Source organism: Lissotriton helveticus, chromosome 3_1, assembly GCF_964261635.1.
Source record: "Lissotriton helveticus chromosome 3_1, aLisHel1.1, whole genome shotgun sequence".
NCBI lineage: Eukaryota > Metazoa > Chordata > Amphibia > Caudata > Salamandridae > Lissotriton > Lissotriton helveticus.
This window is the reverse complement of record NC_136061.1, coordinates 1,812,839,883-1,812,858,322: the sequence shown is the minus strand read 5'-3', so window position 1 is coordinate 1,812,858,322 and position 18,440 is coordinate 1,812,839,883. Positions and strand designations below refer to the sequence as shown.

At 43.2% G+C, this 18,440-nt stretch overlaps 1 protein-coding gene across 2 annotated transcripts in view; it reads left to right on the top strand.

Moving 5' to 3' along the window:
• The window catches only part of MACO1 (macoilin 1), a 349,950-nt gene that overhangs the window by 187,697 nt on the left and 143,813 nt on the right, over positions 1–18,440 (top strand). The window lies entirely within an intron of this gene.

The following is an 18,440-nucleotide window of genomic DNA, read 5'->3' as shown; positions in this document are numbered from 1 at the left end:
ATTGAAAAATGAGTAGTAAGGAAGCCTATGCATTTTTAAAATGTTCCCAAGATACAGAGTTTAGGAAAAGTGGTTAATTGTGCAACTCTGAATTTAGGGTTTCCCATACTATCATGTAATTCAGGTGGCATATTTCAAAATGTATTCTTTCTTGCACATTGTAAACAAAAAGGAGAGAATTTTAATGCATATGACATTTTCCTCTATTCTACATTCCCACACTTCTGATAAAAATAGTACCCCATTTTTTTGTCTCGACCTTTCGCCTTGAAAATTGGCACATTATGGATACCTCCTATATTAGGACTCTGGGTGGGCTGCAATCCAGGTAAACTTATCAATCCAGACATTTCTGAATACTAAACACCCAGGTGTACTTGCATGGATCCCACTACATATTCTTACCCAGAATTCTTGCAAACTTCTAACTTTGGCTGAAATGACACATCATCTTTGAAATCGGAAAGGAACCACAAAATTTCTACCACCCAGTGTTCCCACACTGTTCCTCATAAAAACAATAATCCACTTGTGTGGCTGGTCCTATCACTCATGACAGGAAGGAATTGGTCAAAATATGGACCTTCTGAAGTTAAAGTGGTGTCAGTAATATCTTCACATAGTTTAAGCTTTAGTCCGTTCTAATGCTTAGGTCCACCCACGCGTGGAAAGCAGCTTTTCTATCTGAAGCATGGGAGCAGAGGGTGGTAAGGCTTGAGCAGTTGGCTGGAAGTGCCTTAGTTTCCCCTCTATTCGCAATGAAAAAAATGGAAATACCAATTGTCACAAGTAGTTTTGGGAATGTCCTATACCACTTAATTCAAAAAGTACATTGGTCACGACAATATTTTGTCTTCTAGTGGTCTTCATATTGTAATAGCTACAACTATCTATGTACTGTAACTTCTTATGTTTATATAGTTGGACCCAGTTCTCTAATTAGGAATTTTCTTTCTCATTCTACTTCTGTTGCTAACTATTTGACAATATCTCTTATCGATGTCACTCTTGAGACCGTCATTTAGGTTTCAAATTTAGTACAGCTGTCCTCATGGGGAGTATTGGACTGAGCATTATGAATTGTTTAGTTACTCTCCCTTTCTGCCTCATTTGGATAAAAACCAAACCACAACCATTCAGGCGTAACGATGTATTATTATGCAGTATTTCACTTTCATATTCTACCACATTGCCCAAAAGTTCTGCCACTGCAGACGGGACTAAACTATATACATGAAATTGACTACGCTCTTTTCATCGGGGAAGCAGGTGTCCGAGCCAGGTTGATCTTTTCTTATTCTATACAGTGTGGTGTATGCCTGGTGTACGTAAGTAAGCTACATCAATTTAAACCTGGCATTCCTTGAGACATATTTGTGCCCAGTGAATCAGGGGAACTAGAGGCACAAAGCAAGTAAAAGCACAGCACCACCCTTGCTGTAATAGAAGTGGGACAGGGCCAACAAACTCTCTCACCTCACATCTCATTGACTGATTCATAAGGAATCCCACCATAACTGTATTGATTGTGCATTCTGGTGCTGGACACATACCACAGATGTTTGGCTGTTGAGGCGGTCGGTCATCTCATTCCTGCCAGCCTCTTGTGCAATCTCTTCTTCCAGTTTCTGGCAAAAATGTCCACTGTTAGGTAGTTTGCTTCAGCATTCCCCGATGATTTTGCAGTCTTGTTAGATTGTTGGAATGTTGGCTGTACCATAGCTTGGTCATACGCCCTCTAAAACTTTTAATTGTAAACAGTATGTCAACTGGAGATTAGTGATTATTGGTTCATATTGTTCTGCCACACCAGGTGTTGAATGTATTTTCTAATGTGAGTTCCTCATACCTAGTCACTTGATTCTTTACAAATTTGTGCAATTTGCAGTTTTTTCCTGTTGCGAATCGCTGTTCTCTACTTTTGTCCACACCCTCTCTCCCATTTCTACGCCCTGCACCCTTACCTGACAGCCACCTACTTTTATTTACTTGCTTTCGTTTTGCTACCCTTAAGTTCTTGCAGGAATGTCCAATTCATGACCTACATGTCTATCACCCTAGCACTTTGTCATGAAATCAGTAAAGTTCCCTTTTCCTTCCAAGGGGTCGCCATATGATGTGCTGCTGACTTGGATGAAACAATGCAGAAGGTAGTCTCTACTTCCCTTATCAATTAAAGGACCAAGCAATTTCTGTCTTTCAGCACGTACTGCCTTTGGGTGGTTAAGTCTCTGGATAAAACTATAATAGCCGCTGTCTCAGCTTCTCTATCCTCAGGCTGAAGGCAGAAGAAGAAATGGATGTCTTCCTGTGGCTAGCCCAGTCTCTGGCTGTTGGTTCCCACACATAGCTGGCTAAGAGTCGGCGCTTCTCCATGCACTATGCCGTAAACCATATTAGGACAGAGGACCAGAGCTTCCTTCAGCCTTATTGGCTTACCACCAGCCTTGGGTAACATTGCAGCATCCAGGATGCTGTTTCTGTTGACATTTTTTTATTGTGTTTGCACCCTTGAAATGGCCCATTAGTCTGACTGAAAAGACTTTGACAGGTATTTTTTACTGACTGGATTTGTATTGCTTTGTTTATATACAAACGTGCTTCCAATATATTTGGTTACATCCCCCTGCTTGCACACTCCTTTTTGTCTCTGTCAGAGAGATTCAATAAAGTTCAGAAAAAGTTCAAAAAAGTTCAGTTTTAGTTTCAATCTTCTTTTATTGTTTTTGCAAATGTAACAACCGCGTTGTGATTCCCTGCGGGGACAAAGATTTGTGGTAAACGTTGTTTACCATTTGGTACTGCTGTTGATGACTGTTTTGACTGTGTGACTTACTCTGTGATACATACATCTGACTCCTGCTGTTTGACACAGTGAGCAGATGACACATCCATGATGGTGGCCCTTTACTTGTGGTAAATCCCACATGTGTGTAATGATCCTTCTGTCAGTGCATGTGTTCGGGATGAAAGCCTGCACCAGCGCTCCTTACTAATTTTTGTTTTTATTTATTGACTTATATTTTCAATACAAACAGCATAATAGAGTCTAAAGGGTTGTGAGCATCTCTAGTTTTTCATAGGATACTTGAGATATATATATTCTTTCTGACATCTTAATTTTTAGGTCTCTACTGGAGGTGGCTTTAGCTGCCTATAAGCAGAATATTGCCTCCAGTACATTAAATATACTTAAAGTGGGCTTTGTGTCAGCTTCTTGCTCGTGATTGAATAGTGTTGTTATGCATCCTAGTTGCCTGCTCTTGATGATCGCTTTCATCCCTACTCTTGTGATTGTCACCACACCCTAGAGCATTTCGATTGTATCCTTCCACTACATACTTGGGGACTCCTCTTTTGTTTGTTAACTTACCCTTGAGCACTCCAGTAGAGTCCCTGTGCTTCCCTGCTTCCCCTACACCCTGTTTTGTCCTCTGTATCCCCCTTCAGCACCCGCACTCTACTTTCCCCCTCCCAATTCAGTTTCTTTTTTGTTTTAAATACATGGCGCCTACATCTGCATAGTGCTATTATTATATTATTTTTTTCTTCCAGCAGCCACTGTCTTATTTTCTGTTATTTTAATTAATCTTTTTAACAGGGTTGTCCGCCAAGTTAGAGCGCTAAATTAAAAATGTCTGCCATGTGCACACATGCATTATGATCCATGTGCTCACGTGCCTCAAGTTAAACTTGAGCATGCATCACAGTGCATGCAGGTGCTTTTTCGGCAATCTTGGAATATTTATTCTGTAACAGAAAGAACATTTTAAGATTGCTGCAAATTAGTGCACATGCTTCTTAATGTGTATTCAATACTGTGATTGGCAATAAGCGGAAGAAAACTCAATACCTCATACTGTTAGGGTTAGGACCCTTTTGCTTTGCTAATGCTCGATTTTCCCAGGAAATTTTTAACAAGAAAAGATATTGCATACTGTCTCTTCACAAATGTTATAATACAATATGGCATCTCATCATGTATCAAGTAGACCTTTTTAGAGAGTTGGCACAATTCCTTTCACAGTAATAAATCCCCATTTATTGGGCTTCGACTCAAAGGTTTTTGAGAACTCCCAAACCTACATCACTGAAGGTACTTCCTTGTGGTGCTTTTATTTCCTAAGCAACATATGTGCTTGATCAAACTTTATCTCCAGAATGAGCTAATATTTTCTGGATTGATGTATTGTTAATCATTTTAACTGACAGCCATGTTCTGTGTATAAACAAAGATCTGTTATTTGAAATTGAAACAATTATGACTGGATATTCGAGTTTATTGTTGATTTGTGCTTTACTGTATCTAGGTTCCCGACCTACTGCAGCCTCTAAGACTAAGCCTTGACTGTTCCACTCATTTCCCATAGTGAGTAAAGTATCCAAAGGGATTAACTTTGTTATACAGTTGGATTTGCAAGAGAGTCCCTGAAGCCCTGGGAGATCAGTGGCAAATAATAGGATCCCTGACAGATACAGCCCGGTAACTACTGACTACCCCAAGACGTGGGGTGGGGGTATGGGACAGACCAACTCTGTGTGTGTGTGTGTCACTCTCTCTCTCTCTCTCTCTCTCTCTCTCTCTCTCTCTCTCTCTCGCTCTCTCTCTCGCTCTCTCTCTCGCTCTCTCTCTCGCTCTCTCTCTCTCTCTCTCTCCCTCCCTTCCTCACTGTCTGTCTGTCTTTCTCTCTCCCTCTGTCTCTGTCTCTCTCTGTCTCTCTCTCTCTCTCTCCCCCCTGCCCCCTCTTGTAAAGACCAACTGTGTGTGCATGTCTCTCTCTCTCTCTCTCTCTCTCTCTCTCTCTCTCTCTCTCTCTCTCTCTCTCTCTCTCTCTCTCTCTCTCTCTCTCTCTCTCTCTCTCCTTCCTCACTGTCTGTCTGTCTTTCTCTCTCCCTCTGTCTCTGTCTCTCTCTGTCTCTCTCTCTGTCTCTCTCTGTCTCTCTCTCTCTGTCTCCCTCTGTCTCTCTCTCTCTCCCTCCCTGTCTCTCTCTCCCTCCCTCTGTCTCTCTTTCTCTCTCGCTCTCTCTCTGTCTCTCTCTCTCCCTCCCTTCCTCCCTCCCTCCCTCCTTCCCTCTCTCTCTCTCTCCCTCTGTCTCTCTCTGTCTCTCTCTCTCTCTCTCTCCCTCCCTCTGTCTCTCTCTCTCTCCCTCCCTCTGTCTCTCTCTCTCTCTCCCTCCCTCTGTCCCTGTCTCTCTCTCTCCCTCCGTCTCCGTCTCTCTCCCTCCCTCTGTCTCTTTTAAAGAGCGGCTTGTCACCCGGGGGCGTTCGCATGAACCTAACATTCTTGATTAAAGAACCATGCCTTGAGTCTTTTCCTGAATTCATCAAGTGACGGGCGGGTCTGCAGGGGGAGGTCATTCAGGACTTGGTGGCGAAGTAGGAGAAAGACCGACAGCTGCATCGGCTCCAGCGGATGTGTGGGGTGTGGGCGAGGGCGGAAGAGCGGAGCTCCCTGGTGGGTCGATGGAATGTCAGACAGTGGTTGATATAGGTGGGTCCGGAGTTGAAGAGGACTTTGTAGGAGTGTCAGGTGCTTGAAGCTGCATCTATTCCATGCTGGGAGCCAGTGGAGGGCTCTGAGGTGGGAGGTGGTGCTGGTTCTCCTGGGGAGGTTGAGGAAGAGTCTTGCTGCAGTGTTCCTAATGGGCTGGAGGCTGTAGAGTAGTTGCTTGGTGGTACCGACATTGAGTGTGTTGCTGTAGTCGAGGCAGCTGGTGATGAGGGCTTAAGTGACTGTTTATCTGGTGGAGGTGGGGGATCCATTGGAAGATCATGCTGAGGGTTTGGAAGGTTTTTCATGGTTGGTTGGTTGGCTGTCCAGGACGATCTCAAGGTTGCGAGCGTGGTTGATGGGAGCAGCAGCGGGGCGGAGTGTGGTGGGCTACCAGGAATTGACCCAGGGGAGGAGGAGTTGTTTCTGAAGATGAGTACCTCCGTCTTCTTTGAGTTGTGTTTCAGGCAGTTGGTCTTCATCTAGTAGGTGTTGAAGAGGGTTTGGCTGTGGGAGTAGTGCTGGAACTCGCGCTCTCCCCTCCATCCCTTCACATGTCCAAGAGTTGATGGAGGCCAGGGACCCCACTTACCGTGCCTTTTTGGACCTTTACTGTGAAAAGCTGTTATGCAGTCCCCACATAGGAATATGGTTTAAAAAGCACTGTGCCCCTAGGCTAGATTGACACTGCCACCACTGCATAGCCTGCGTTGATGACAGTGGTTACTCAATTAGAATGACATGCACACTAAGGGAGATGGCTGACTAGGCTGCAGAATGCATAGCTTAGTTTCTCTGTAATTGAGCTTTTGTGTCTGAAGTAGGAGGTACTAGAATTTGCAGTTTTGTAAATGTAAATTGATACTTGTATAGCGCACTACTCACCTGCAAAGGGTCTCAAGGCGCTTGTACGAATACCGCTGTGGAACCCATCCTGGCTTTCCCTGTGAGGTGTCCACTCCTGGGCACCCCCAAGGTGGAGGCCAGGCATCCTTAGCGTTGTGGGGGCCGTTGTGGAGATTAAGCAAGCTATTGCCCAGAGTTGCAGAGTGGGACTCCATGATTGGAATAGGCACCGAGACGAGAATTGTCAGGTCCGTGGAATTTTGAGCCCAAGACCCGCCGAGGCGGGGAATTGAACCCTGGTCCCGGGCTAGACCTCTGCATCAGGGTCTGCCGCTCTAACCATTGAGCCACACTTCTCCACTTCTTCGGATGTTGTGGCATCTTGCTGTGATCTGGCATTTTTGATGAGGAAAATTCGCTGTTCTGGTAACTGAGGGGAAGGTATGTATGTTGGTTATTTGAACAGTAGCTAATCTCAGGTTAATGTTAATCGCTGGATACATTTTTGCTATACTTTTATGTGATCTAAATAACAAAAGTTATCGTGTTCCTGTAGCTACCCTGTAGAACCCTATTGCATAGTTCTCACTATGTAAACTTGTACATGGAAAAAAATTGTTGAGTAACATGTATGCATCTCCCAAAGTGGGTGCATCCACAGTGACGAGTGCAGCCGGTGAATGTTCCACTGGATCAGGACAAGTGCACACCTTTGGGACACTTATTGTAAGGCGTAGGGGGGCTCCTGGAGATCTCAGTAGACTCCCACCAGTATTTACAGTATGTGTTGCCTTGTTTTCTCTTCAGTCTTAAGCAGATACCACGGCAGGCCTCAGACCATCAAAGATCTCTTTTGTGCACGGTTCCCTTTGCAATTTGTTTCCATTTACAGCAGCAGGCCTCTTTTTTAAACTTTGATTATGATTATGTGTGATAGAGATCGCGGGTCACCCAACCAATAATTTCACCAGACACGTACTAGGCCCATGTACTTCTCTCCAATTAAACCCATATACATTAATCGGGTGACCTTTCACTCTCTACTACCAGTAACCCTGGGTTCCTTCCTATGCAGTTCTGTTGTACCCGACTTACCAATCCACCGTTACGGGTACCTATGACCACAATGGATCAGGGAGCTAGCTGTGAAAGAAAAGGCAGGCATCCATAAATACCAAATTTATATCTTTCTTTGTACTCATAAAATGACCACAGACGACTGAAAAGTTTTAAAGATTTATCTAAGATTCAGTTTCGGAAAACATTAAGTTTACAGTCAAAAGGCAATCAATAATTAAGATAACGAAAAACACATAACCATATAGGAAATAAATCAAAGCAACTATTTATGAATTCTAATATGAGATGAGATCAGGGAATACACTAGGCAGATTTAAAAAATGGAACTCAATAATGGACATCTATAAAGGGGCAAGCTTATGTGCGTACTAGAATTACACTATTGGGACGTACTTCATGAGAATGAGTAAAAATGAGGAGTCCTATATTTCTATAGGAAGGGGAAAAATTGGAACACACTATAAATCTAACAATTTTACTTCAATCAAATTGCAAGGGAAATTATAAACCACATCTATAGTTCATAGACAGTTTGAAGAGAATGTACTCTAAAAGGTAGGGAAACATAGGAACATGCTAGGGAAATAATTGCATGTACATTTCATTTAGAAGATTGCGGAAAGCATGGAAAACTTACGAATGCAAAGGTATGTCTTTATTGAAGCAAAGACAGAAAAATAGAAGGTGCAGGATAGAATTTCAGCACTATATATTTACATAGAATGGTGTGAAAACCAACCCCGTCCACGGATCAGTCAAGGACAGGAAATACCCCAAGGAAGGATAGTCATCAATGGGACAGCAGGTGCAGAATGGACACCCCAGGACAGGACAGGATAACCAGATTAGGATCAGGACAGGACCAACAAGGCACGACCAGCACCCGCAGTTCGGAAGCAACGCCTGCGCTCCACCCTCTCTGCAGCTATCAGTCAGAACCCCGATTGGGTTAGCGAACTTCTCAGTAAAAGTGCTTCGCCAGCACTTAAGGTTTAGTAAAACCTTACAGTCTATGGTCAAATTCGGACAGAGTGCTCCGCAGCGCTCTGTATTCAGTCACCTATTGAGTGCGTTGGGTCAGTGACAGGTCAGCTATTCAGACAAGTCGGACAATTTCTCTAGCTAAACCTAGGCTAGATATACTGTTTTCGGGTCAGTGTACCACCCCCCAATGTTGCAAAGTGTCAGAATCCCCAATTTCGATTGGTCCCCAAGTAGGATAGGTTAACACACCAATCAGAACAAACTTCTACAAGCTCGTATTTGCATGTTATGGAACCGCCTAGTAGATTTGGGGTTCCCATGACCTATTCTGCAGAATACAATAGGAAAATATACAATTGTATCGAGTTAAGGACAGTTTAGCTCCATCCTTCTGGGTCAGAGGTTGTGTCTCAGGAGCATCTTGACTGTGACTGCCAGCTGGCTGAGTTCCACTGCTCAAGGTTGCTTTCTCCCTGGCTGCGCGACATGCGCAGTAGGGACCTTCAAGATGGTTCACGTCTCACTCCGACCCCCCCATTTATCGCGGTGCATGAAAAGTAAGCGAAAACAAATTAAACATAGGAAATAAATGATTTTACTACATGTCATGAGTAGCTACTTTATATTTCTTACTATAAAAATATACTATGCCATTATGGATTAGTGCTACAGACAATAACACGAGAGCATCTGCGCAAGCTTCACCATGTGAATTTTCAGACAGCCATTTTAGAGGCGAATACGCATGCGCACATTTTCCCACCAGAACTGCAACTACGTCACGTCATGTGAGTGTGACTAACGCATGCGCAGTAGGAAATTCCCAAGCGGCGGCCATATTAAGACAAGGGTTATTCGTTTTAGTTAAACACATAGGCAAGCGTCACTAATATACACGTACATCCAAAATAAAGGAAATTAGTAAGACATACAAGTTGAATTACAGGGTTATAAATGATTCGAGGTTCTTGACTCAAGCAAGTCGCGTAATATGCGAAATCTTGCTCTATCAATCCCCTCTTTGATGATAAATTACTATCATCACAAACAAATGGAACCAGATGCCAACTTTTTCACACTTTGTACATTTCAATCTCCTCCAACAGGCGATTCATTTTCTTTCACCTCTTTATTAGGGTGAGAATTTTTCACCTTTTTATAAATCTGATTATTTAAGTCTTCCAATTCAAGTTCATCCACACTTCGTTTCACACCTCTTCGATTCACAGTGTATTTCTTTGTGTGTTTGCAACATTTGCAACAGACAAATATGAGGAAAATGATGAAACTTATCACTCCAATTGGCATCAGTACCTTAAACAATAAACCTTTACCTAAATTAGCAAACCAATGACCTACATTGGAGAGACCATCAACTAGTCTCTTCCAGGCACTATCAACCTCCAGTGGTTTGAGTTCTTTTTCCAAATTAGTAATGTTTTTCACATATCTTTTGATCTGTACACTTTTATCCGGTATGTAAGTGCAACAATGTTGCGCCTTCAGCATCCGGCAGACTCCGCCCTCTTTTGCTAATAAGGTGTCAAGCGCAAGTCTGTTCTGCAAAACCATTGATCTGATCGCAACCATTTCGGTATTGACCAATAGAAATCCATGAGCGGTGTCAGTAGACAACACATCCACTATTGTGGATAATTTGCAAATTCTGTGTGTGTTCAGAACCACTCCCACTCCAGGTATCAGTGCACTAAAAATACTAGCCGTTATTTCACCTACGCTTTCTCTTTTACTACGCACTAAGCCATTAGTGTTTTCATTGCTTCCAGCAATTTCATTCACATGGTATATTTTCGGGAAGACAATGCCAAAATAGCAGCTTCCATATCAGTGATCCGGCAATTTGAAATAAGCCTTGTCTCCACATATATAATAAATTCCGGGAAACACAGGCTCTGACCCATTTTTGAAACCCCAACCTCCAATTACCTTGTAATTGTGTTCACATTGACTGGAACCAATGAAAATGTTATTATAATAACTAGTCTTTTCACGGTGAAGACAGAGTTTCCCTTTTCGCTCGAAATCCAGCAACAAAGCAGGACCCGCCCCACCATTTGAGGTGCTTTCCATGTTTTCAGCCCATTTAGGCGTTTTCTGTCTTTTATCATTTGCCTTTCTTTGGAAACTCTCCCTTCTTTTCTCTGCCATGTTTAAAAACATTTTCTCTTGCTCATGTAATGAACAGGTCAAGTTTTGCAGCGTGAATCTTTCTGGATTCACTATGCTGTGCATATTCCGCCATCTTGTGGTTGGAGTCGGAAAGTGCTTTGTATTTTTTTTTTTTTTGCTGTGGGAGGTTGCGAAACCTGATCCCTCTGGTGATGCTACAACCCCCATCGTGTGTGTGCAGGCTCTCAGATTATTTTTTCCGCCATGGAGATCGGAGGTGCCCCGAAGACTTCGGTGAAAAGACAGCAGCAGATGCAGCAGGCAGAAGAGGCCCACCAGAAACTCCAAGGAGATAGGTGGTAATAACAGAGTTGCATGAGGGAGAAATCTTGAGCAAAGCAGCTTGTTTGGCGCTGCTCACATTATTCCTCATGCAGCAAGGCAAGCACACTTGGTTGCCTTTACAAAACTGTCCCCAGACTGTAAGGGGATTTTCTGCACTGAGTGAATACTTCATCCACAAAGGAGGTAAGATTTGCATCTTGAATGTATGATAGCATCATGACGGATGAAATGCTCCACGCACAAGCGCAGGGCTTTAAAAATGTAAGCCGGATTTATTTAAACAAATTCGGAATATAGACTAGTCTGTGTAACCTGCCGGTATTTACAGCACTGTGCGGGTACGCATGCAGGATTTGGGTACTGCAGTTCAAAAGCACAAATATTCAAAAGGCTTCATGGGAAGGGATAATATCCCAGCCTTTATTTCATTTTCAAACATGTAAGGGGTGTAGTCTTGCATTAAAAGACAGTTTAACCCCTTAACAGTGGCCAGCAAGCAGGGTGCTTAATTCCCGACTATCTACCTAGTGGGCATAACAAATATTTAGAAACAGCACCAAGGGACGCAGCACGTATAGGAAGTTCAGAAAATATCACGTCTGAATTAGAGTAGTAGTACTGTAACGGTCCTCTTTTGTAAAATAAGCTTGCTAAAATACTACAGGAAATTCCATAAGTCAGGGGCAGGTGATGATAAGTCACGCCTTCAGCTACAGAGGTAGGTAGCTTCATGCAGACATAGCAGTCTTCTATCTACATAGTTTCTACGTAGTGTACTAACAGGTTTGCGAAAACATTTAAATGAGTCTGGTTCTTAACTCCGTGGTAATGTAGTCCTTCCTCATCTGATGCTTCTAAGTCTTGTTTTGTTTGTCTGAGTGCTTTTTCACGTCTTTCTACACTTCGTGTTGTCAGTTCTTCAGTGTCAGTAGTTAGTCTGTGTAGGATCAATATTAGTATTTTTGCTTATCATATATGGAATGAAAACTGTTAGTCCTATCCAAACTATTAACACTATAGCTACACTACATATACATACTTTGCAGCATGTTTTGCAACAACTGCGTCTAGGCCTTCCATTCACATTTGAATCAGACATTTTTCCCAGAAGAAGTTTTCAACCCCTCTTTGTAACTTTACACAGGTAGCTTACACTGGGCAACTTCAAGTGAGTTCGTCTTCTTCGGCAGACAGATCAGCAATCTGTTCTTCGTCACTTTCGTCAGAGATATCAAGATCCTCAAATTCCTCCAAAACTAAGTATGTCCATTCAGGATCTTGGTATTTTTCGTTCAGTCTTTTTTTATTCGATCACTCCTTCTTTTGGAGCTTTCTCCAGCTTGCTCTGCAATTCGTGGACTTTTCCTTCTTTCTGCAAGTTTCTCTTCTACTGTTTTTATTCTCAGTCTCAGTCTTTTAATGTATCTTGGCTCAGTATGCTTCTTTTTCTTGAGTCTTTTAGCTGGCACTGTGATTTGGCTTTCTTCTAATGCTCTTTTATTTTCATGTGTTTTTGGAACTTCTGTTTCTTCCCTTCCTGTCTGACTAGTTCCAGGTCTTGTATCTATTTCTTCTGCCTGGTTACTAAGCTGGCCTTGTTCAGGTATATTCTGGGTTTGACTTTCGAGTGTCTCTGTCTCTGGGTCCTGAACACGTTTTTCTAGTTCTATCTGATCCTGTTCAAGCACTTCGATCTCTTGATTTTCTTCTGCTCGAAGTTTTACACTAGTTCTAGTCTGACCCTTTTCAATTTCAGGAGTTAGTGGGGGTGTGTCGATCACTTGCTCTGTCCCTGTCTGACCTTCCTCTTCCTCAGATTTGACGTGAATCTCAATAATCTGAGGATCTTCGCCTGTGTCTATCTCTTCCTCTCTATTCCACCCTCTATCTTCATAGATTTGACTTCTTGCTCTGATGGGGTCTTTAGTCAGATCGATTATGGGTATCCAATCCTCTTGACTGGTGCTCGGTTGTTCGTCATCAGCTAGTTCAGGACCAACGTCTGCAGATCCCTCAGCTGGACAACCTTCAGCGTCAGTTTTCTCGTCTGGAATCACCTTCTGTGTATGGCTGGCATGGATCCACTTGGGAACGCCTGCACACTTCACCGCTGTCGTGGTCACCAGTATCACTTGGCGCTTTTTCCCCCACCTTGGTGCCAGGCAACTTGAACGAGTATGTTTCTTGAGTACAACCCAGTCACCTGGAACCAATTTGTGGACTGGAGTTGTTGGATTGGCGACGGCGTCTTCCCCAATCTGGCGAGAGATAGAACGCACTTGGTCACCCAGTTGCTTGCAGTACTCAAGTACCAAATCATCAGAAATGTTTAACAGTTTGTATCCTGGTACCCATGCTTGTCTCATCACTCTTCCCATCAGGATTTCATGAGGGCTCAGGCCTGTCTTTCGGTCTGGAATACTTCTGAGTCCCATCAGAACAAGAGGTAAAGCATTTATCCAGTTCATGCCAGTAGAATCACACATCTTTCCTAATCTCGATTTTATAGTGCCATTGATTTGCTCCACTACTCCAGAAGCCTCTGGACGATATGCACAGTGCAGCTTTTGTGTGATCTTGAATGCTTTACAGAGCTGACCGATTACCTCATTCTGAAAATGTTTGCCTCTATCTGATTCAATTGTGACTGGCACCCCGAATCTAGGTATTAATTCTCGTAGTAACAATTTAGCTACAGTTATGGCGTAACTCTTTTTGGCAGGGTAGGCCTCCACCCATTTTGAAAACAGGCAGACAATGACAAGGACATATCTTTTTCCCTCACAACGAGGCATGGTAATGAAGTCAATCTGTACTCTCACAAAGGGACCCCCTGATTTCCCAATTTTTCCTAATTCAACCGCTGTTCTTTTCCCAGCGTTGAATTGCTGACATGTTAAGCACCTCTGGCAGACCGATTCTGCTACCTTCCTGAACTTCGGATTGTACCATGTTTGTTGGAAAACCAGAACCATGGCGTCCCTGCCAGTGTGTGAATCTCCATGTATCAGTCTGGCCATAGAAGCAAGCAGATGTCTAGGCAACACAGGCATACCATTTGGGCCCACAATGACACCATCCTCACTTCTCGGTCGACAACCAAGTTTCCTCCACTTTTCTTTTTCTTTCGATGGCACAGCATGCTGCCAATCTCTCACCTCTTCCCAGGTAGGCACCTCTTCAAACACCATAAGTTGGCAGCTGTTTCCAGGTCCCCCCAGTTTAACATTTACAGACATGCGATTTCTGGCACAATGTTTGGCCACTTCATCAGCAAAATTATTTCCCAAAGTTACATGGTCAAGGCCCGATTTATGAGCAGCACATTTGACCACTGCCAATTCTTTTGGTAATTGGATTGCCTCCAGTAAATCTTGTACAACCTTCCCATTTCGAATGGGAGTACCTGATGAAGTCAGGAACTCTCTTTGTAGCCACAGTTGGCCGAAGTCATGCACAACCCCATAACAGTACTGACTGTCAGTATATACTGTTATTCTTTTGTTTTTCCCAATTTTACAGGCTCTTATCAATGCAATCAATTCGGCTACTTGTGCAGACTTTCCTCCAAATAAACAGGATGCTTCTTTAATGCTGTCTATAGTGACTACAGCATAAGCAGCACTTAGACCTACTAGTTCGTGTCTCATACATGAGCCATCCACAAACAGCTCCTCATCTTCAACAGGCAAAGGTATTTCTTTAATGTCTGGGCGGGGTTTAGTACTGAATTCTGTCAGGTCAATGCAGTCATGCTCGTTCTCTCCCTCGGCTTCTACAATCATTGAGTCAGGGAGTAGGGTGGCTGGATTCAGGATATTACACCGAGTAATGACTACATTTGCAGCACCCACGAGAATCCTCTCGTATTTAGTCAGCCGACTAGGGGTGAGATACTGAGTTTTAGTTCGGGTTAATAAAATCACAACTGCATGAGGAACATACACAGTTACAGGATGTCCCATTACAATGGATTCACTCTGTTCCAAACTTGTGCAAGTTGCAGCTACTGCTTTCAGACATCCAGGTAATCCAGCAGCCACTGGATCCAAAGTGGCAGGAAAATATGCCACGGGACGTCTAGTCAACCCATGCTCCTGAGTTAGGACTGACAATGCACAATTGTCACGTGTGTCACAGAACAGGGCAAACTCCTTAGAATAGTCAGGCATCCCTAAAGCAGGGGCTGTACACAGACAATCTCGTAATTTAGTAAATGCTGTTAAGCTTTCATCATCCCATTCCACTGGGTCCTTTGCTCCTTTCTTTGTCATTTTTATCAAAGGCTTTGCCAGGACTGCGAATCCCACAATCCATTGCCTGCAGTAACCTACCACTCCAAGGAACATTCGGACTTCTTTCTGAGTACGGGGTAACTGCATCTTTTGAATTATTCTGACTCTCTCTGAGTTGACTTTTCTGATGCCTTTTTCTATCTGGTGCCCCAGATATTTCACTGATTTTGAACAGAACTGCAATTTTTAGGGGCCACTTTATGTCCCTTTTCACCTAGGTGATTCAGTAAAGCAATGGTGTCAATCACACAATCTCTATGACTTTTGGACGCCACCAAGAGGTCGTCGATATATTGCACCAACACAGACTTTCCAGGTAAGACTAAAGATTCAAGGCACTTTTTCAGGATCTGATTAAAGATAGAGGGGCTTTCTGTGTACCCCTGGGGGACACGATTCCAAATATACACGTGACTGTCGAAAGCAAATGAGAAAAGAAATTTGCTGTCTGGATGCAATGGGATCGAAAAGAATGCGTGACATAGGTCTATCACAGTGAACCACTCAGCATCCCAGGGAATCTGATACAGGATCACTGCTGGGTTCGGGACAATAGGACAGCAAGGAACCACAATTTTGTTTACCTTTCTCAGGTCCTGCACTACCCGGTACTTGCCACTAGGTTTCTTGATTCCAATATTGGGTGAGTTACACGGACTACTCATCACTTCTTGTATGATGTTTGCTTCTAGCAATTATTGTATTTCAATGGCGACTCCTGCTCTCACTTCGGCACTCATTTTGTATGGCTTGGTATTGGGGTAAACTGCATTTTCTTTCATGGCTATTTGTATTGGGTCTACATTTGCCATTAATCCTACATCCTTTCCAGTAAAGTCCCATACTTCTGGTTTCACTGTCTTTTGGAGTTCTTCGGGTAAGTCTTTTATAGTCATTCGTTTAATTTCTGAGTCAGGTCTGATTAACATTAATTTGTATATGCCATCCTCGTCTGGGGTTTGAATTTCGACGCCTTTTGGTGAGCAAAAGATGGTACAGTTCATTTTGCACAACAAATCACGTCCCAGTAAGTTTACTGGACTGGTATCACACACTACAAATCTATGCATTTCTTTGAAGTTCCCTATTGTAATCTCCATGGGCTCAGTAACTGGGGTATAATCAATTGATTAGACACACCCACTACTTGGATTGCTTCTCCCGAGAGGGGTAGGTTTGGAACGTCCGCTGTTCTCACAGTAGAACGGGTAGCACCAGTGTCCAATAGAAAGGTGACATCATTTCCATCAACCTTTCCTTCAATGTATGGCCCTGACTGGTCTACCGGCAAGGAGGCGCCAAGTACACACTCCTCGTCCTCCCCTCTCAGGCCCCGTCAGTACTGGTCGTCACAGAGAAAAGTATCATTCAACAAAAACTGCGAAGTTGCTGCATTTCTATTCTCATTTCCTCCCCAGATTTCTATGTCGTCACCCTGCGGTGATTTTCCCTTATAATTTGGTTTTGGCGCTCGGGGCAATTGACTTGCCTTTACCTGATGCTGGGTCTTTCTTAGTTTTTCATTCTGCGTCTGTGGAGTTAAATCAGGGGTTTGGGTATTATCATGCTGTAAATATGGAAACTCGTCTCTCCAGTGCCCAATTTCTCCGCACTGGTGGCAGGGAAATTTCTTTTTAGCTTCTTCTCTGCTCATTTTTACTTTGGGCTTCCCCCCACCCCCAGAACCTTGATTTTGGGTATTCTTATTCATTTTATTCAATTGCTTTTCCTGTTGCTCTGCTAGCTTCACTTGTGCCCACATCACCTTTTCCTTTAGAGCCTTTCGCTTTTCTGCCATCTCATCCTCACAGTACTTTGCGTACCGTAGGACCTCATCCATTTTCTTAGACTGCCAACAAATTTTATTATCTTTAATCCACTGGCAAATTTCAGGTCTCAAACCGTTTACAAACCTGTAAATGAAGTGGGTCATATCCTTCATCTCGATGTTATCTATACCACTGTATGTTTTAAACACCTGTAACAGTCTTTCATAAAAGGAGTGGACAGTCTCATCCCTCTCTTGCGTGGTTCTATCTATCTTGGTCCAATCAGTTTCCTTCGCAGGCACCTTTTGCTTTAGGTGTAGAATTACCTGATCATATTTTTTCATTACTTCATCAGAGGGTGCTCCTGTGTTAGGGTCCCTCGGGTATTCCTCACTAGGCCAACCTATGGCGATCTTACACTCGGTCCATAAATCCACAGGGACCACTATATCAAAGAACCCATCTAAGTCTTTCCACAGGCATTTTTGCACCTTTACAAATCTTTCCACCTGCCTGTACCAGTCCACAGGCTTCTCTCTCAATTTTGGAAAGTCATTGGTAAAGGACACAATATCCTGTCTGGACCATGGAACATGCACGTATTTTCCACCTGGCACTTCGCGCATAGGATATAACTGTTCTGGTTTGTCAGCTTCTTTTAGAACGAATTCAGGAGTCGCTTGTTTGGATCTAGCCTCATCTTTCTTTTTGGCCCATCTGGCTTTCCATCTTTCTACATCTCCCCATTTCTGTAATACTGTCAATAATTCTTTGACCTGTGCCTTTTTACCTGACACATTCAGGCTTTCCAAATCTTTGTCTGAGAAATCTGCTCTGTACGGTTTTTGCAATGGTTTTGATTTTGAAATATCTATTCCCATACTAGCTGCAGTGTCCGTTAGTTTTTCATGGAGTACTCTGGCATTTCGGGTAAGGCTTTTGCAGATAAACAGCAGTTCTTCCTCAGAGCAGGTATTTAATTGGTCTAACCCCACATTTCCTGCCATCAGTTCTTCCATTTCTACTCTCAGTTTGTAGAGATCTAAAGGTTTCGACTGAGGAACTTGTTTCTCTAATTCTCGACTCCATCTTTCAATTTCTTCAGGAGTCACTAATGTGACACTCTTAGTACCTGAAGTTGATACCATTTGAATCTCCCTCGTATTGAAAGGATTGTCTTTTCTGCATCCTTTTCCCTGTGTCCCTAATGGGCAGATCCATTAGCGAGACCTCAGACTCGCACTCACTGGTCTGATCATCTACGATTAAGGGTTCTGGTCTCGGCTGTGCTATAACTGGGGTAATAACTGGAGTTTTTGGACTCCCTTGCCGGTCCCCATACAACGGAACCACTGGTCCAATAGTTACCGGGATTGTCAATGCTTCAGGGCTTGTATTTAACTGGGAGATTTTCTGAATTATCTCAGCTCTCTTCTTTGCTAGAGCTTCCCGTTCCCTTTCCTCCAATATTCTGTCTAATGATTTTTCATGTAATACCT